We start from the raw sequence: 21664 nt of genomic DNA, 5'->3' as shown, positions 1-21664 counted from the left end.
AACTCAAAGTATTTGTTCAAATATCTCACAGTTTTATTCTTGAGAATAAAATAAATAACAAGACACTCCTTTGATAAATATATATGTGTACATATATATATACACATAGATTGCTATATATACATATGTAAGCATCGATGTCAGCAGTTTGAAATACCCTTAAAGGAACTTGCAGTCTACTTTCACGATCTCATACAGCCTAGTCATAAATTTCAGTCCCTGCTAGTCAGATGGTGTCATCAAATATTTATCTATTGTTACTTGAAGGATAATGAATTTGTGTTTCCTGTAACTCTGAAAGGGTTAGCCTTGTTTTATTCAAACTATATTACTCACACACTCATCAAGAATGTTTTGATGCACTTCTCAAAGTTCACCCAGTGAACATTTCCAGTACTAGTAAAGAAAAGTTATGCATGGATAGTGCCCCCTTATAGATTAAGAAACTGAGAGGGGAGAGTTTACATTTTCACAGACCACAGAGAAAGGCAACATGATAATTTAACTGTCATCAAACTGATTCTGTGCTCAAGTCACTAGAGCATGTCTGCCATCACCTAATTTGGTCAGCCTTGGTTGGCTTTGGAGAAAAAGAATTTTCAAAGAAAAAAAATAACATTTTCATAATATTTTACTTATGGCCTTTGTTACAGCTTCCACAGTATTATTAAGAAGTTAAATCTAAAATTCTTCCAGAGACAGAATTAAGCTCGCAACCCAGTGAAGCAGATAAATTCATCTTTACCGATCTTAAAAAAATTTTTTGAGACATTTGATATTTTTAGATGTCTCTGACCAAGTGTTAAGTAAACTAAAAACTAAAGGAAAATTGCAAGTGGTTCTTAATATTGTATAAATCAAGTAACTTGAAGATAATGAGCAACTCACCTTTTACAAGGTTTTTTAGTATTTTTCTAACATCTGTTATGTAAAGAATTGTATCAGGTGAACATCACCAATTAGATCTCCTCTTGAAGATCAAATACTTTAAATCCATTTTTTGTAATGTTTGGAAGGAACGTGTTTTAATTGAATCATTTACAAATTTAAAAAATTAACCATTAGCTCAATCTAATACCAAATTTAGAGAAAAAAATTTAAAAGCTTAATTTGTGATTTCATAACCCATTAAAATTTGGTCCAAAAACTATTCTAGGTTTTATTACATAGTTAATGTCTTAGTCCTACTACTGAATGTTTTTAATATTATCATTTGAAATTAGAGATTAAAATGGTTCATTTCATCTTGCTACTCATCCTGTGCCTTTTAAAGGTAGAGCTATTTGGCTGGAAAAAAAGGAGGGGGTGTTTTTAAGGACTGATGGGCCATCATAAATTAGAATCCTGAGAGATCTTTGCAGATCTTACGCTGAGTTGACAGTGTAAGAAACAGGTGCCTGTTAGGTTTCTCTTTGCTTTGACAAGCAGGTGTGTGGTTTGCTGCTTTTGCTGATCCATCCAGACACTCAAGTTCAGACAAAGGCAATCCAAAGTTTCTGTCATTTTTGTTTATTTTACTTAAGTAACTCTTATGAACTCCACCCAGGCTTGGGAGTCTGCTTGCCCAGGGATAATTTTACTAGGTACATTCAGTGGTATTTCAAACTTCAGAAGGATGACTTTGTAGAGTTGGCTGATACTCTTTTATAGAACCTGGCCTCGTCTCTCGAAACCTCCTGGAAGGCAATACCAGTGTAACCTATGTCTATTCAAAGTAGATGTTTAAGGGAGAGTAAGTCTCCAGTTTAGTGCATTTAAATTAACCTACTACTCTTACTCATTCTTAGACATATTCAGAAAACCATGTTTTGCTCTCAGCCACAATTTGTATTGAACTGAGTCACATGGTGAGCTGCAGGAGAACGTGTGTAAAATATATAGAATGCTGGTTCTTAGTCTAAGGTCTGTGGACCTTCTGATTGTCTGTGAAAATTGTGTGTGTGTGTGTGTGCGTACAGTTGTGCATTTTCCTGAGTAGAAGTACCATAGTTGTCCAAAAATTCTCAATGCAGCAACTGATTCCAAAAGGTAAAAAAACATTGACATGGAGAGAATAATAAATGACTACTTGTCTTTGCTTTACTATCAAGTATAATAAAACATTGCAACATTGGCTTCTTATGACCTTTCATAATCACAATAAAGGCTGATTCTTAGGTCTTTTTTCCTCTCCTCAAGGTTACTGTAAGCCTTTCTGCAGGAGGTATTGCTCAGTGTGCCAGGCCCTTGAAAGCTATCTGGCAAGGCAGTTTTAGGGGCAATCAGAGCGCTGGTGGCATACCAGACGATTTTAGAAGGCACCGGCATGACATTTAGATAAATTCAGCTAGTAATAGATATCTCCCTTGACATTCTTTTTTAGTTCTTCCGGTTATGGCAAAGAAATAGTACCAGTTGGCATAGGGATTATTTTACCACTTCAGGAACCCTCCCTAGTGTCTCCTTTCAACAGAAATAGCAGGCCTCCAGCTCAGTCTTCACAGGAAACTATATCTGGCAAGAATTTAATAACATTACTCAGTTCATGGTATTTCTTTTTATGATTATCTTCTATTTAAGGCAAATAATACTGGTTTTCAATTTTAGTTAATAAGAAAGTTTATTTTTAAATAGATGTATTTAATATTAAAAAGAAGGAACAACTTAAAGAAAAATATTTTTATTAGTATAGATGACACGAGGATATGACAAAATCATAAAACTGGGATGTAAATAATAGAAATTTGAGAAATACCAGACTAAACAATTGCTAATCAAGTCATGCTTTTATTTTTAGAGAGATTGACAATCTTTTAGAAAATTCAATCTATTTAGAATAAATCTTATAACCAGCAATAGCAATTTCTAGTAAGCATTTCTGAAAAATAAGTAAAAATTGTGAGAGATGCCTTTAACATTAATTACCTAGGATGCTTTTAAATGCTTGTAATAGAAAACATGACTAAAAGTATCTTCAACAATAAGGACTGATTTCTAATGGTTCCAGCATAGATTCAGTCAGTGACTCAGTGACATCAAGGATCGAGGTTCTTGCCATATTTTCCTCTGCCTTTCTTAGCATGTCAGTTTTGTCCTCATATTCATTTTCTCATGACCTCAAGAGAGCTTCCATGGCACCAGTCATCGTCCAACAATGACCAGATTCAGGAAAGTATGAATCTTTTGTCCATTTGCAGAGCAAAGGAAACCTAAAAGTTCCATTACTTGCCTTCACATTTCTCAAGCAAGATTGCACCTGTATAAAATCAAACATTAGCAAGCAGAAAAGGAATTACACCAGGATCGCCTTAACCTAATCCTCATTCACCCACTGAGGCTAAGGAGGTATCAATAAAGAACATGGGCCTAATAACTGAACAGTATTGGGGTTCTCTTGGCAAGGAATTATGAGGGGAATGTCTGTTGGGTATTCAATCCACATTGTTTGCCATGAGCTTGCATGAACACAAGACTTTAACAAGTTGGGACATGCAGAAAGTCTAAGGATTAATATTGGAGAAAACTCTTATTTCAGTGTCACAAGTAATAGAAACCTGGGCCAAATAGACAAAATACACACAGAAGATGGAAGCTACCAGTTTTTTTTTAAGGGTCCAAATAGAGTAAACTCTCAAAAAAATTTTATCTCAGGGGTTTAAAAAACATTGATTGGTTGATAATCCTTCTCCCCTATTCTACCTGCCTCAGCTACTGTGAGCAGGAAAGGCCTGCAAGGGCAATCTCAGACCAATTTTAAAACTGGTTGTTGTTATTGTTTTTAAGAATTTGATATTTTTAAAAAGCTGCAGAGTAGACATCATGGGGAAAAAAAAGAGAACATCATTGGGCTTTGTTAGACATTTTTATTTTTTTACATTTTAACTTACATGTGGAATATGTGGAGGGGCACCTTTATCTCACCTGTGCATAGGTCTTGTCTGTGTTTTAATCTGGCCCTGACAGATAGCTTTAGCTCCAGTAAATGAGATGGTCTATAAACCTCTCTCGAGTTACTAGTGTTATAAATGCTTTCTAAGCATAATTCTTGGCTTTATTCCCCAGTCCAGAATGAATGGAATCAAATAAATGACTGAATTTGGATCTGGTCGCAGACATGAGGAGACAGGAAATGGCCATTCAACAAATATTGAAATATTGATTGAGCACCAAAAGGGTGCCAAGTTCTTTGTATTTATTTTGATTTTCATCCCAACAATAACTCTATAATACAGACATTTTTAACTCCAATTTTCAAGATATAAAATTAAGGGCCAAATAAAGGGAGTGATTTCTTAGAGTTTACAAAACTGGTAAATACGGAACAAAGATCTGAACTTGGGTCTTTCTGATCCCAAATCCCGTGTTCTTTGCGTTGAACTCTCCCGCCTCCTGAGGGTCTTCACAACCAAATACCGAAGGACAAAATCAAGAGGTTTTGAAATGAGATCAAAGGTACAAGCTAAGATGTGGAAGAACAGAAAAACGAGAGTCAAAACCAAATCTAGGCACAAACAGATATTTCACAACTACTATGTGCCGAGTGTAGAATAGAAAAGACGTTGGTATACCTGTCTAGACAGGATGGACAAGGGGAAGTAGGTCAAGAATCAATAGTGACTCCAAGATATGTGCTCTGAGATCTAAAGGGAGGGGCTTTTTATATGTTCCTTGGTGTGGGGTTAGAACAGGGAGTAGGTGTGGCTGGGACTTGGGGATAAACAGGCACACCTGGGCAATAGGAATGCAATTGGCTGGGTGGGGCTAGGGAAAACAAACTTGACGGTAAGGTTGCCTTTTCACAGCTAGGTGAATTTTCCCTTACCTTATGCTTACCTGGATCTGGGGGCAAATTCTAGCTACCTAACTCTTAATTAACTGACAGACCTTTTCTCCTTGATCATAGCCCAAATAGTTCCATATTTTACATACGGGTAGAAGTTATTTTTATCTTGAATTTCAGTAACCAGAGTTTATTGGGGATTATTAAAGCTCTAATAGTGTTACCATATTTGAGTTCCCTATGAAAAAATAATTGCTCAATTAGCATTTCTTCTGTTCCCATTCCAAAAAAGCTGGGCTGTTGTCACCTGAGTTGTCATCTAGGTGTAGTGTTATCTTAGATATCTATCACTTGAAGGTTAAATACCCTTATTATGTTTGTTGGCCCAGATGATATACCACACAGTTTCAGCTGTATGACTCATCTTGTGGAAAAGAATGTAATTTCTTTTAGTGTATCAACTCTAACCTGCCAATCTTCATAATGGCCTGCATATTTTTAACCAGGCCTTCTCATACTTACCAGTGCTACCAAGAAGACGTGGCAGTTGTCTGTATTTATCCAAATCTAAAGAATAACAATGTTAGTGCTGAGACATATTTTCAACTTGAGCTTACCAAGAGCCCATTTTAATTTCAACCCAAATCTGAATATACAACACAAAGTTGGGAAAATCCTGGAAGGCCAAACCATGCAACAGAATTTCCTGAGCCATAAAACCAATACTATACCCCTCCCCACCCCCTTGCTCTGAGAGTACAGAAAATGTAAACTACTCCATGTGCTATTAGACAGAGTTCAAAAGGTACATTGATCAGTTCAATCCTAATGGTCCCAGGAAAGTACACATAAACTCATTTTATTAAATAAGTATTATTTACTAAGCATCCCGTGCCTCCAAAAACATTGAACTCATTTTTTCTAAATGTATTTTTCTGTATTTAAGCATACTTTGGAATTAGCCTGTAAAATTTACTGATGGTAGATTGCATTGCTTCTTTTGCAAAGGTAATATGAGTATTGTCTGCCTGACCTGGGAACAGCTCTATTGTGAAATAGCCAAAAAGCTCTGAAGCTGGAGTCAGAAGGAATCTTAGGTTCAAATTCTGACTCAACCATTTGATTCTACATTACTTTAGGCAAATTACATAGCCTCCCTAAATCTCTTCATCTAAAATATAGGGATAATAAATTTTACTTTAACAAGTGGTTGGTTTGAATCCCATGAGATGATGCAAATAAGTACTTATAACAGTGCATGACTCTGAAGGAGCTATAAAGAAGTGGTTACTTAAATTTAAAAAGCAATAGACTCGGTCAAGAGTCAGAAAAAGAGTCAGAAAGGGAATGTACTTAAGATGTAGAGTGACTATTTGATTATTGAGAAAAAATTGAAGGTTTGGATATTTTGAAAATTCCATGTAAAATATACAGCAACCACCCTCCAAATACCAATGACCTCCATATCTAAATTTTCAGCCTTGGCCTCTCCTCCAAGCTTTAGACTCTGGTATCCAACTCCCCACAGGACTGGTCCATCTCAACATGTCAAAAACTGAACTCAGCATCTTATCCTTCAAAACTATTGCTATTTCTTAGCTTAGTGGAGTGTGCCCATAATTCACTCAGTCACAAAATTCAGAAATTTGGATGTCGTCCTAGAATCTTCCATCTCTCATATTCCACCCCAAACATCTAAATCAAGGCCAATAGATCTGTGGTTCTTAAACCCGGCAGAGCTTCAGAACTAGGGTGCTTTGTATAAATACGAAGCCCTGCCCCAGAGATTCTGATTCAGAAGGCCTGAGGTATGCTGTGGGAATCTACTTTCAAAAATAAATATACAGAACTTCCACAAAGAATCTGATACTCATCGAGATTTGGAAGCCGCTGTTGGAGTATACCTTCCTACCCGATCTTGTATGTGTATCTTCCTCTCCATCCCTACTGCAGCTCCCTTACTTTAGATGCTCATAGCTCTCTTGAATACTAAAAGTCACTCCATTAGTGGTCACTGTGCATCCAGTCCCCCTAACCCCCACCGCATTTAATCTTCTAGTGCTGCCAGATCTATTTATCTGAATCCAAGCTTTAGAGAAAAACACATCTAAATTCAAATCCCTGCTTTGCTAATTACATGCCTATAACCTTGAGCAAATTACTTCGTCTAAGACTCAGTTTTCTCATCAGGAAAATGAAGATGATATTAATACCTATTAAATGAGATTTGGATGGATAGTATATGTAAATATCTTAATATAAGTACAGGGACTGGCATATAGCAAGCTATTAGAATTATTAAGCTAATATAGTTGTTGTTTTTGCTATTATGACACAAATCTATGTAATTCCTGTTTCATGTTCTCCTCCTGCTCCTAGCCTCCTTTTCAGTGAACAAATCCTAAGTTAGGCCTTCTACATCACAATTGCCTTTCTCCAACCTGGACCTCTAATAATCACCAGTCATGAAACATCCTCTGATATGGCATTTGTCCTTCCAGATTTCTTCCCCTGACTCACACCTGAGGCCTGCCCAGATTATACAGCTCAGCCAAGTGGAAATTTCTAGTTTGTGTGATTTGGTTCTTCCACTGCCCAGGTCTGACTTATCCAACTACCACCTAACCAGAGTTGGGTGTCCTGACTCTAAATAAAGTTAATAAACACAGTTCTTCTCTATATGTTTTGTATAGGGCCCAATTTACCACAGATATATGGTATACAGTACATGATTATACTCTCCTCCCTAAACATAAAGTTCTTGCCTTAGCCAATACATAAAGTTTAAGCTCAGATAGAAGTAAAGAAAAGTAGACGCTCAGGTAAGCTCAGGTAGAAGTAAAGGGAACCAGTCTGAAGAGATGTCATTTTCTGGAGGTGGGCAAGTCTGGTGGTCGGATCAGCTAGAGTGCCAAAATTCTTTATCAGGGGGTGAAACAACCTGATTCCAGAAAGCCTGTGGCTGGGGGTATTTGAAGGGCTGTGGGAGGCAGAATGAAGGCCTCGGGAAAAGAGGTTAGCAGGACACAGCAACAACAACGAGGAGGAGGGTGCTAGCTAACTTTTACTGAGTATTCATCACAGATCGGGCGCTGTGTTAATTCTTTTACAAACATTTTCTCTAATTGTTACATCAACCCTTCAAGCGGTTGAGTACCAGATGGAAAAACTGAGTCTCGGGGGGGTTAAGAGACTTGCCCAAGATTACAGGGCTAGTAAACAAACCCACTCCCCTCAACCCGATTCCCCCACAGGGCCTAACCATAAGAGCACTAAAAGGGGGGATTTCAGCTCACTGAGCACAGCCTGTCCCAGGGGCTCTCTTGAATCAATTTGCATACTGCACTCAGAAGAGCAGTTAGTTCCTGTTTCTTTAATCCCCAGGATCCCTCTCCCTTGGGCTGGTCGGACAGGACTGAGCCTGCTGGTTGCAGGTAAGGCTGGAGCAGAGAGGGACTTGGGTGATTCAAGTGCCACTAGGTTGGCAATACAGTTGCAGATACTGGCCTAGACAACACTATTCTCTTAAATCACATAAGAATTCAATCATAGATCCACTAGACTCTGCCCATCACAGAAAAGTAAATAACCTCCCCGAGAATTAATTTTGGGGAATTAATCCAAAATGTTCAAGACACGTGGCCTCAGTAGTTATTAAAAAAAAAAAAAAAAAAAAGCCTAACAGCATAGGAATGAATAAGTAATTTTTGGCTCAAACTTACAAAAGCAGTCATTAAAACGTACATGACAAATTGTGCGTGACAACTTTGAAACAACACAAAATAGACTTTGACAAGCTAATATTTAAAAAGGAGTCAAAATTATATCTACCATATGGACATAATTATGTTTTTGTTCAAAGCATAGAGAACAACAACAAGAATAATGCACCACAGTGTGAATGCGGGTTGACTCTAGTTGGTGGAAGCAGAATTTATACTGTTTATTTTTCTTCTTATTGACATTTTATGATATTTTTAATGAGCATAGGTTAATTTTCAATGCAAAAAAATAAATAAGCTTTGTTTTTTTAAAAATAAAAAGAACTAGCCTCCTGGAAAGTCCTAGTGCATTTTGGAATTGTTTCTGAGTCTGGCTCAGCCCACCTCCTATTTTCTTCATCGTGCAGCCATGATCCCATGACCCAACAGCCTGGTGGCCTGTGGTAATCAGAGCTGTTAAGTAACTTCCCTGAAATTTTGAGGGTTTTGCCATTTTCCCCACTACCTTATAAAGAGTCTTCAACAGGTTTTTGGCTTCATAAACTATCAGAAATCCATTCTTCCTCCCAGCAGTCCATTTTATTAGAATGATGTGGTGAAACACAGGACCACACAAGCAAGGGCTGGTTTTAATTGTTAACCATTCCCCATTGTGTTTGGTTTCTTTCTGCTCCCTGATGGGCTCCACTAGAACTCTTCTGTAAACTTCTGTTCCTTAAGGACTCCCAATCCAAATAGGGCCGCCTGCGCCCCTCCTCCACATTGTATCCTGAGCAGAGGTAGCCAGGTCACAAGCTTGCATCAACCGATGATGTTTCAGAATCCTTACCTAAGAAGGAAGTGGATGCTAGGTGATCATGGTGAACACAAAAATATCAAAGGATCCTTGTTACTGTCTTCCAGTGATGAGTACATTTTCAAGTTCTATTCCAAATACCTTGGCAGCCATTTTACTCCAGGGAGCCAGAGAGGGGAAAGTCTGTTCTTGCATCATTACCAACAGCTTGGGGAAAACCCAGTCCTTTCACATACAAACAGGGCTGGCTGCATTTGATTGCACAGAGCCAGCCAAATTGGGACTTCTTAACAGCTCATGCCTCTGACAGTTACTCAGCACCACCTCTGAGATTTAGTAGAGAGCAAAAAACACTCCAACAGGCCCCTTTCACACATGGAAGTGTGAAGTACACGTGGTTTTCTGTACCTCCTATCAGCCTTGCTTTGGTGAAGAAGAAGATTCAGTCAAATTCATTTCCATAAAGCAATGCTGCTCTATATGACTCTACAGAAACCACATTAAAGGTATCGAGTGAGGGCTATCTGTATTACTAGAAAGACACTTTGACAAACAGTAGATTTTCAGAGTGTGATAAATGCAATACAAGGCTAGATGAACCCAAGAAGATTAAGAAGAAAAAAAGCTGTAACAGTAGAGGAAGGAGAGGGGCATCTAAGGGAAAACGTAGATCTAGAGATGATAAAGAAAGGAGTGGGAAAAAAAAATAGGGCAAATTTCCATTCTGAAGAAGAAAAAGCACCCACTTTTTACCTCACTTTGGGTCTGCATCTGAGAGTATAAACGGCATTGAGGAGCCCCGAATCTTCCAACAGGACTAAATTCAGTTTTCCACAAGTAGTTTCCTCACCCAGTGCCGGAACCTTCACACCTTCTTTCAGCCTTCCTCTCTTCCACCCACCGATGAAATTAAATGATCTCCAATATTTACATTTTGCATTTACTTCTTTTTAATTTTGACAAAATGAATTAGAACTGAGGAAATTAAAAATGAAATCTGATACAAGGTCAATTGAAGACGTATTTTGCAGAGATTGACAACCACGTTGGTGGTAGTTGCCCCTGCCTCCTCAGTAAGGTTTGCATGATTGTGGCCTTTTCCAGCTCTCACCAGGGAGCCAAACAAACTCAGTAAAAATCAGCACCATTTATTAACACTCTTATTTTACCAGACTATGAGGTAGCCCAAAAGAAGAGTATACATGGCTCCTTCCCTTAAAGAACTGAGAATCTCAAAACTCTGCATACATAAGCCCCAGCTAAGATTTTAAAGGATCTCAGAGCTGGTTTACAGTAAGAAAATACATATTCATCTGATAATGAAGAAAATATGGAAGGAAGGTTAGTTGTAAGGAAACCCTTCAGATACTCCAAGATTTTCTGGTACAAAATGTAATCTATGGGAGCTTGTTAGAAATGTAAAATCTTGGACCCTGCCCCAGATCTCCTGAATCAGAATTAGCATTTTAACAAGATCCCCAGTATAGATACGTGTTTGTTAAAGTCTGAGAGGCACTTCCCTAAGACTTCTCAAGCCCCTTTACACCCCCTGTTCAAATTGAACACAATATGGCTTAAAATAGGTAAGAAAACATAGAGGCAGGTGTAGAGGCAAGATCAACTGTTGGGTTTTTTGTTTTTGTTTTTTTCCAAAATAAATGAGGCATTTCAGAAAGTGCAACAAAATTAATCAAACAAGTACAGGAAGAGGGCAAACAAGGGTTTCAGTTACTGATAAGCTTGATATGAGTCAATTGACTATGGCTACCAAAAAAGAAAAAAAAATTGAAAAGCAAGCAAATACAAAAGCTAAAAACTGCATTAATAGAAGCATGGTATCTGGATCAGGAAGATGACTGCCCTACTCTACCTTACACTGGTCAAGTCTTATCTTAAGTGCATTCAGTTCAAGATATTGCAGTTAAGAAAAATAGAGACAAACAAGAACATGTTCACTTGAGAAAAACCATGATAGTGAAATTAAAACCCTGACCTGGGGGAAAAATTGTTGAAGGAATTGGAGTTGGTAAATTCATTTAAGAAAGGTTTTGATGAAAATAAAAAGCTTAAAAATATGGAGGAAAATCATGTGGGGAAAAAACACTTGGTCTGTGGACAAGCATTTGAGAACCATTGGTTAAGATACCTGAGGACAATTCAAACCCCGGAAATTTGTCATTTAGGACATTATTGGATCTCCAAAGCATCTTCTGCAAAAACCAACAATGCAGAGAAGCAGGTATCATTCTCCTCAAATTACAGGAGAGCATGATCAATGATGGAGCCTGGTCTAGAACAAGGGTTTCTGAGCCTTTGTCCAATGTGCTTTCATTACCCAGCCTGCTATGAAATTCCTACCTTGGTAATCATTACAGAAGTAAAGGAAGTAAAAGTGACCCCAAAAATTTATTTTGATTTTTTCTTCTACCCTATGATCCAAATACAGTTGCCACTAGCCTCAAGTGCAATAGTGTACCGACACATGGCTAGTGGAACTGAGAAACTGAAATTTTATTTTTGTTTAACTTAAGTTAATTGAAAAAATAAGTATAATTATTTTATATTAAACTAATATTTAATTCAGTTATTGGAAAACTTTAAGCATGTTTGAGGCATTTTGGATATATAAATTTAGTTTTTCAATATTATGAAATCTAAATATTATTTTCAAGGACAATTTAATATCCTAATTGACATGTTCTGTATGTAGGTGGAAAATATGCCCCAGAGAGCAAATATGTACATGAAAGGAGATGCAAAACATTTCAGTATTTTACATATTTATTATATGTTAAAATGTTTTAGATATGTTGAATTAAACAAAATATATTATTAAAATTAATTTCACCTCTTTCCTTTTACTTTTTTTTTTTTTTTTTTTTGGTGGTACGCGGGCCTCTGGCCTCTCCCATTGCAGAGCACAGGCTCCGGATGCGCAGGCTCAGTGGCCATGGCTCACGGGCCCAGCCGCTCCGCGGCATGTGGGATCTTCCCGGACCGGGGCACAAACCCGTGTGCTCTGCATCGGCAGGCAGACTCTCAACCACTGCGCCACCAAGGAAGCCCGTTCCTTTTACTTTTATAATGTCTTTATTAAAAACTTATAATGATCTGTGTGGCTCACGTTATATTTCTATTAGACATCCCTGTTCTATGTCATTCTGAAAAAGTTTGAAAAGGAACTCAAACCTCTTTCTCCAAGCTGAGGCTGCCAGTAGTTCACTTTTCTATCAAACATGCCTGACTTAAGAAGGAAAGATGCAAACTCTGCTGAGAAGAGCAAGATCTCCAGCATTGCTCCCTCATCACCCCTCCAAGTATTGCAGGGGTTTTAGTAGACCCCTTAGGAATGCATAGTTCCCCTGCTGTAAGACACTCTCAGACAGCGAAATCGGACATTTCTGGAATGTATTAAATACAGGGAGAAATCCCTTCTCATTCCTGCACCTTTATTTCAGGTGAGTGGTGATCCCTTAGGTGGTTCACCTCTTTTGCTGTTGCCCTGTCTCCCCTTGGGTGTGACCGATCATAGAGGAGACCATTACCCTGTTCCATCCTCTGCAGGGGAAGCAGTAAAAATCAAGCTACATACACTTCAATGCCAGGAATGAAGTTTCAGAGAGCCTGGTTCTTCCCATCTCCTCCAGACTAAGCCCAAAAGCTCACAATTGGGAATTGTGGTTTGAGAAATAAGCTTGAATACATCGTTCCTTTCCTCTTCTTCTCTACCTGGCTATCTCCTGTTCATCCCAGTAAATTCTTCTTCTTTCAGTAAACATTTCCAAATCCCAACTGCTAAATTTCAGTATCCTTTCCTCTATTTCCATCATACCCTGTGACTCCTTCTTTCATATTTATCACCACTGTCCACGTCAAAGATTTCCTAGAATCTCCTGAGGTGTATTTCCTCATCATTGCCTGACATTCTTAAGGTAAAGGCCAAAATGCCAAGGACGTCCTGACTTTTGAGAGAATCTGACTAGTTTACGGGCCTAAGGGTAAGCAAGGTGATGGCCTAGAGTATTTAACAGTGCTTCCCAATCCTCACATGCCAGTTTCATGTTTTTTTACCATACCTGAGTTCCTCCAGAATTCTTATTAATATATCTTTCAATAGCTCATATTTTTCATTTAAATGTATTTAAAGAAGAAACTTTACATCACTGTCATAAATGGAAAACTGATATTTCTATATGCATTAAAAGAACAATCAGGGGCTTCCCTGGTGGCGCAGTGGTTAAGAATCCGCCTGCCAATGCAGGGGACACGGGTTCGACCCCTGGTCCACAAAGATCCCACATGCTGCAGAGCAACTAAGCCCATGTGCCACAACTACTGAGCTTGTGCTCTAGAGCCCATGAGCCACAAATATTGAGCCCGTGTGCCACGACTACTGAAGCCCATGTACCTAGAGCCCGTGCTCTGCAAGAAGAGAAGCTACTGCAATGAGAAGCCCGTGCACTGCAACGAAGACCCAACACAGCCCAAAATAAATAAATAAATAAATTTTTTTTAAGTACAAGCAGTCAAAATAAACATTTATCTACTACCACCTAAAATCCTCTCTTCTACCACCAGTGGTATACCCATTACATACAGGAATAATGGTCTAGAACATCATTGGCAGAACAGATGGAAATCTAAAGTGTGGACGTGAACTTCCGAAAATTTCATGGCAAACTAATTTGGCTTAGCAAACCAGGTTTTTCAGAATGAAGACTTTCTCTGAACCACGATCCATGATATGAAGATCCCCTCTCTGGACTCAGAGCCAAGCACAGGATGAGGAATAGGGAAGTACAGGAACCCAGTAAAGTCTAAGAAAAGCAAAACTCATTCTCCAACCCATTCCACTCCCAGCCTCTAGCTCCCAGCAGCGGCATCTCAGTGAGCAGCATACTGAGAGTATTGGCATGGACAAAGATTTTAACAGGGAGACAACAGGAAGCAAATAGCTGAAGTCTGAAGTTTACTTCGCATGTGCTATGTATCCCAAAGTGGCCGATGGGTCCCTCAAGTGCTTCTCTACCTCCTCCGTCAAAGCCTTTATTTAGTGATAGTTTCATAATCCCCCTTAAAGCAGGTTCTGTGGATAAAATAAATTCAGCTTGACTTTTTCTTCTAAGTCCTCTTTCTTATTTGGGAATTACTATTTTTAGCAGCACAATTTAGTTTCTCTTTATTCATGCATATGAAATGAAATAAAACTCATCCCTTTGGAAAATGATCTTAAAATTCTAGGACCTCAGATTTTATTAAAATCCCCCAGGTGCATATAATGACTTTAGATGTAGACTACACCGTAGTCTTCTGTACATGATCTTATTTCAACCAACTCTCAAATAGGAAAAACAAAACAAAACACTGGTATTAAAAAAAAATTAAATTAAATAAACATGGATTTTGCATAATATATCCATAGGGATTTAGACAATTAGGATGGCAAAGAAAAAGAGTTTCTGGTAGCTAAATGGATAAGAAACAAGCAGTTTCCTTCACACCAAGTAAAACTAAGAGTGCTGCAAAGAGGTTATTTTAAAGGCAGATTTCCACGAATTGTCAATCACTCTCGGTTAACAGAAAATTACACCCATATATTCTTAGAAATCTCTCAGTTCCCGCCTACTGTGTAGTGCTTTGGTGGTAATGTTCCTCTTTGAGGTGGTGTTTGTTAAATACATGTGGCTCGATGTGAAAATGCTAGGGGATTTTTGCATACTTTCCTAGCCTAGATGCACATATGCTCTTAGAAATATTTTGCAGAGATAAATAATGGTTTAACACATGTTCTACATAATCTTTTTTTGCATATAAAAATAATATTTATTAACTTAGGTTGTACTATATATTTAGTCAAACCAAGAGATTAACACAAAAACAAGTAAAATCTTTAGACTCCATTCAGCTTGAATTTCATATTCTGGATAGGACAGGAGACCGTCTTTTGCTTAAAACAAAACAAGAAAGCAATATAGCTTCAATGACATTTTGTAGGAGAGAGCAGACCTGTGGGGAGCCAAGGCTGAGCCAACCAGGCACTGTGGCTAATCTAACGAATTTGCTGCCCATGTGAGAGCCACCCTGCTCAGCCCCAATGCTGGCTTCTTTGCTATTAAGGATAGGATCCTTGTTATAAAAGTTCAAACAAATTTCCAAAGCCCTCACGTCTTCCTTGAGGTGGCAGATGCACCGCTGGTTTGCAGTACAGGTGGTCCGGGAGCTGAAATCACTCTGTTGTAGCCTTTTGTGCTTTGGCAGCATTTTCCAAAATTTTCCTTTTCCACTGTTCATAATCCTGTGTCAGATCTTCATCTTTCTGCGGTTTATGTGGGATCTCTACTACATTCTCTATTTCCGTCGCTGAAGGTTCAACCACTGTCTTCTTTTTCTTCCACGGTGGAGTAGCTGAATCTCCAGGCTCTCTGTCGATCTGCTGCCCAATCTTCTCTAACTGTTTAGAGTCGATCAAACATGGCTTTTTTTACACCGGATGTGACTGCCATTTTATTTTTGTCCACCTTTAGCTTTAGAATCTTGCATGCTGAAAGTAGTGCAGCAGTGGTGAAAAGCGGCCTGGATAAGTCAAGATCCATGTGCTGTGTTTGTGGAAGACTGGACTCATAGCTTTGCAGTACCTTTGAAGCCATGTTCACTGCTTTTGTACAGCTAAACTGTACAGCTAGGTCTCTTATTCCAATATTCAAGTTCAGGCCCAGTAAACACTCAAAAGATTTAAGACAACTCTGATACATCTTCTTGTTCAAACCAGAAAGTTTAATTAAATAAGCCCTGTCCAAGGGGCACTTCATGCAGGAAGCTCAGCACCTCCAGCTCGGCAATGCCCAGGCGTGGGGCTAAACGCCAGATCAGACCAGGCTCCATGGCGCGGACAAAGACTACCTACATAATCTTTTTGAATAGTGGAAATATTGCTCTAAAAATTAATAGCTCTTTAGAGGGAAAGGATTATTTTCTTGGTAGAAGAAACTATATATTGACAATAGCTCTTTTCAACATGTATAACTATTCCCTTTTTACTATTTTGCCTGAAACATCTGACAAATATTGCTTTTCTAGGACCCTTTATAAAGTATGAAGGCAATATCAGTTAGCCTCCCAGAAATTAATAAGCAGAGAAAATAATATTTTAATTAACGGTAGGACCAGTACAAAAATATAACAATTTTTACTATGCACAGAAAAGGAATGATCTATACTATTATTAACTTTTAATGTTAATTGTACTATATTAACATGAACTTTCACATTCTTGCTTTCTACCCTCAGAGACTTTCATATTCATTATCTCCTTTCAGTTTCTATGAAATAAGACAGCAATATTACCCTGAATTTAACTATGAATAAGTGGAAGTCTAGAGAAGTTAAATACTTTTCCCCAAGTTACAAAGCAAGGTAGTAGTTAACTAGGACAAATTCTACCGCTTTATCTTATGGTCAAATGAAATTATCAAACTATGGTGCATCTTCATACTGTGTATCAACCTTACAAGTTAGAGTGTCTCCTGCTCCTGCCATTTTTCTTCTTTGGAACCTTATGTATCACTTGAACACAGTCCCAAGAAAACCTCACTAATACTATATTACCTAATAGCATTTATTCAAGCTATGCTGTAAATGATCACCGTGTTGGGCAGTACTTTGAGGGAGATATCATTATTCCCATTTGACTGATGACAAAGCTGAGGCTCAGAGAGCTTAAGTCACGTGTGCACGGTCAGACAGGCAAGAATGGTTAGAGAAGAAATGGAATCTGGCTCCAGCAAACTGCAGAGCCAGCATCTTTGTTCCTCTCCAAGACTCCTCAAGTGAGGTCATGGAACTCCAGAGTCATTCTCCAGCAAATGGAATTGTTCAAATATAGACAGGCTAAGAAACTGACCGAAGCTGGTCTTTATACAAGCTAGAAAATTACTTCGGTGAGTCAAATGAATTGTTATATTACAAAAAGATTATCCAAAAGAATACATCAAGCATTAATTAATGTCTCATAATGTCTTATAAAGAAAAATATTAGCAAGTTATCATTAACCTCAGAGGTAATCTGAAAAGACCCAAAGTTATCCATAGTGATCACTGTGGTGCAGATCTCCTGAAGACTAATGATCCAAATCCAATTCTATTTGGGCAGGGATGTGCCTTTGTATACATATGTGGTTCCCAATCTGCTGTACTTCTGGGGACTCTGCTCTATTCCTCCCTCTGACTGTTGGACACTATGGCATCACCTCTCCAACTGATGTACAGTGACAGATCATCCCTCTGTCTAATCCCACTCCTATTTGGAATCACACATTCCCTGGATTAGAAAGCATTGTTTAATACTTCGGAGCAGCAAACAATATCAAATTGCATCTGAGAATAAAAAAGTAAGTAAGCAATACTGATTAGAAATAATCATTCTCTTTTGCAACACCTAGCCCATAATTGGTGTTCAGTTAAGTATCTGTGAAGCTGAACCCAGTAATATCAAAACAGTTCAAGAGGAAGCTTACCCCAGGGAAGAGAGCCATATGTAAGATCCACAATGGATCATTGAAAATTCGGTGTACTTATGCTTAGAACCATAGAAATGGAGGAAGATTTAGAGACAGTTATGTCACGTGAACAACTAAGGCCCAAAGAGATAGACCCAAGGTCACAAAGGTAATTAGTGGCAAAAGCGGGCCATGAACCAACAAGTCTTGGTCACATGCTCTTTCTAAAAACATTGTCATGTAGAAATGTATTTTTAAAATAAACTCAATTGTACTCTCAAATATGTGGTTACTGCAAAGCAGATCTCTAAGTACATGTATGTTTATCACATGCAGATAATTTTTAAATGCTGGATATTCCTAAGCCTGACCTGAGTCAAGAGACCTGGGTTCAAGTCTCAATTTTTTTTTTTTTTTTTTTTTTTTTGCGGTACGTGGGCCTCTCACTGTTGTGGCCTCTCCCGTTGCGGAGCACAGGCTCCGGACGCGCAGGCTCAGCGGCCATGGCTCACGGGCCCAGCCACTCTGCGGCATGTGGGATCTTCCTGGACCGGGGCACGAACCCGCGTCACCTGCATCGGCAGGCGGACTCTCAACCACTGTGCCACCAGGGAAGACCAAGTCTCAATTTTTAACTAGCCCCTTGATAGCAAGTCACTTTGCCATGCTGGATATTGGTCTCCTGAACTGTAAAATGAAGATGCCAGATGTAACTGTTAGGTTACAACTGACCAAAAAAAAAAAAAAAAAAATCAAACTGACTTAAGCAGAAAATTCAAACTGACTTATGTCCAGAAGTAGACATGCTTCAGATGGGTCTTAAACCAAGGATTGCATCATGTCACCAGGATCTAATCTTCTCCTATCTGCCTGCTATGTTCCTTTATATTGGCTGTGCTTTTAGGCTCCATGTGTCACAAGATGGCTGCCAGCTACTCTAGGCCTGTCTCCTCTACAAGTCCTCTGAGTTAGGTAAAATCAACAACTACAGTGGACAAAATGCCTTTAAGATCACTAACATTTGCATTGATTTCTGGTTCTATGAGATCCTATTAATGTCTATCTTAGATTATAAGAATATAGGAACTGTTTGGAGGAATGTTAGTAGCTCTCTGTACCCCCAAAGGAAGAAATCTGTTACATTTCCACTGCCATGGCCATGATGTAACACACACTTCATGGTGTGCCTCACACTTCCTAGTTGTAGTTTCCTCCATGTACTCTATTGTCAAATGTCATTTTGCCTTTGAATACACTCTTCCCTCTGTCTGGGATGCCCTTATTCTTCCTTGTCTGTCTGACAAAAGCTTACTCACTGAACAATACATCACTTTCCCTGGGAAATCTTCCCTGATTACAACCCCCCACTCAAGTGAAATTGATCACTCAGTTGTACTTAGGCCTTCCTACCTACCTGGACTGGAATATATGTCATATTATATAGTATTCATTTATTTACATGTCTTCTCCAAGGAGTATTAACATTTGGAGGTGAGGAACCATGCCTTATTCATCTTTATGTCCCCAGTGCCAAATAACAGTGCCTGAAAGATAGCAATCATTCAATAAATTTTGATGAATCAATCAATGAATCAATAAAATCTAGTTCCTCTGAACTAGAACATTATGGACTCCCATTCTGTCACCCTAAAACACAATTTAAAATAATGCATCTCCCTCCCACACCTCACTCCAACTCTCTGACAATAGCAAATCATTTTACAGTCTTGTATGTTCATAAAGCAGAGTTGATCCTGCTTTCTAACCATTTTTAGGACAAATGTTTATTTGGTTTTCACAAAATGAATGGGATTCCACCACCACTAAATCTGAGGCATCTGGGCATTAGAAACTATGCTCCCCAATACCTGTACAATTATATAGGTATATCTCAGTATTGCATTCATTTTCCTAGGAGTTCTTTTTTTTTTTTTTTTTTTTTTGGTATGCGGGCCTCTCACTGTTGTGGCCTCTCCCATTGCAGAGCACAGGCTCAGGACGCGCAGGCCCAGCGGCCATGGCTCACAGGCCCAGCCGCTCCGCGGCATGTGGGATCCTCCGAGACCGGGGCACGAAGCCGTGTCCCCTGCATCGGCAGGCGGACTCTCAACCACTGTGCCACCAGGTAAGCCCTCCTAGGAGTTCTTTGATGAGAATACTGGAGAATACTTTTAATAGAGTTTGTTGAATGTTCAATTTGTGTTGCCTATCAATATTCCTCAGCGATGGTGGTTAATTTGAGAAAAAAATTCTGTGTGCTTTGGGAATCTGTTAACTAATAATATTCCCGCTCATCTTCCATAGCCAGAGGTTATTATGCCAGAGGACTCTGGGGTGCAAAACCTTGCATTAGGGAACCGCAGGACAGGAAGCTGCGTGTAGGGTTATCACTCTATGGGCCCCACCTATATTCTACCTCATTATTTTTATACAGGGAGAATTAAAGCTTACAAAAGGAAAAGAAAGGTAATGTTCAAAGAGGAAGGCAGGCCATTGCTCTTGTCTTGGTTATAGGAATGTGGAAATTAACTTCTGATGACATCTATAGCTACCAGCAAGCAAGACCAAAGCATGGGTCCCTGGAACAATTTCCATGATTCACTGTCGCCTAGGAAAAGCTCAGCTTAATGGGTTGCAGTACTGACTTGGGTGTGGCTATTACTTCTTAGACCTCAATTAATAGATTGACCACCAGTTTACTGCCTGCCTTGGAACTTAAGGAACCAAGGAATTTAGTGGGATATACTATCTAAGCTCAATGATGTTTCATTTGCTTGACTCACTGACCATGACCTGGGAAAACAAACAAACAAACAAATTCCAAAATCATCTATATCTACCAAAAGAGCTCATTTGGTGTTGTAATACTGATACTATTGTGATTACAAATCCACTTAGAGACCACCCACTACACCACTGGAAAAGAGTCCAATAGAGGCCTCTTAAGAGTTCACCCTCACGCTCCTGCTCTAGAGGCTCCACCTTTCAGGTTCCTTGAACAAATCATGCTCTCGCTCAAATCCAGGCTTGGAGCATACTGTCCCATCTGCCTGGAACGCACTTCTCTCACTGCCTTTCTGATCCCTCCGTTTCACCTAGTCAAATCTTGTTTTCCTTCAGCTCACAGTTCTCCGGGAATACCTCCCACGATCTCCTGGACTCAATTATACCTCCTCGCATCTAGAACTTTTCCTTCCCTAACACTTGTCACACCTATAGTTATTTGTTCAGTGTTTGCCTTCCTGGATTGATTGTAAAGTCCATGAAGGCCAGGATCCTTTCTGTCTTGTTCACAGATGTGAACAAGAAAATGGGAGCATGGAGTAGTCTTATTAAATTTGGGGAGAATTAAGAGAAAGTTCTCTTACACAAATAGCAAAAAGGGGGAATATCTGGGAAAGGAAGAAAAAGTGAAACCAAAACTAACATTTCAATATATAGTAATTCCCTGTTATGTACCAGGCACCGGACTATGATATGCTTGGGGACTGCAAAGTCCAACAAGTCATGGTTCCTGCTCAATAAATTATGGTTGTCTTGTTCGAGTCAGAAAACAATAGGTTGATGAAACAAAAGGAAATTCGAATTCCTGAATTGGGGAGAAAAGACAGCCTTTGAATATTTTCAGATTTCATTGATTCATTTTACCTTCTTTACCTGCAACCCAAAATATACTCTGAATTCAAACTTGTGTTTTGTAGCTGAATATGGAAAGTAAAGGCCTGTTTCTTAAGATTTATAAAGACATTTGGAGGCTCTTTGCTTTGTACATTATAGTATTCTTTCAAAAAACAGGTCAATCAACAAACATTATGGAACCCCTGCTATGGGGCCAGCACCATGCTTACCGCTGCGGGCTGTAGAGTTTAAAAGAGTTGCTTTATCCTGCCTT

At 38.9% G+C, this 21664-nt stretch overlaps 1 pseudogene across 1 annotated transcript in view; it reads right to left on the bottom strand.

Moving 5' to 3' along the window:
• Window positions 1-15503: 15503 nt before the first annotated feature.
• The window catches only part of LOC309963814 (origin recognition complex subunit 6-like), a 59706-nt pseudogene continuing 53545 nt past the window's right edge, over window positions 15504-21664 (bottom strand). The window contains exon 2 of the transcript in view: window positions 15504-16177. The product of the transcript in view is annotated as an origin recognition complex subunit 6-like (transcript). The remainder of the gene's footprint in view (window positions 16178-21664) is intronic.

Source organism: Leucopleurus acutus, assembly GCF_964270905.1.
Source record: "Leucopleurus acutus genome assembly, chromosome: 7".
NCBI lineage: Eukaryota > Metazoa > Chordata > Mammalia > Artiodactyla > Delphinidae > Leucopleurus > Leucopleurus acutus.
Note: the sequence above shows the minus strand (reverse complement) of the source record. Positions and strands in the feature narration are given on the sequence as shown.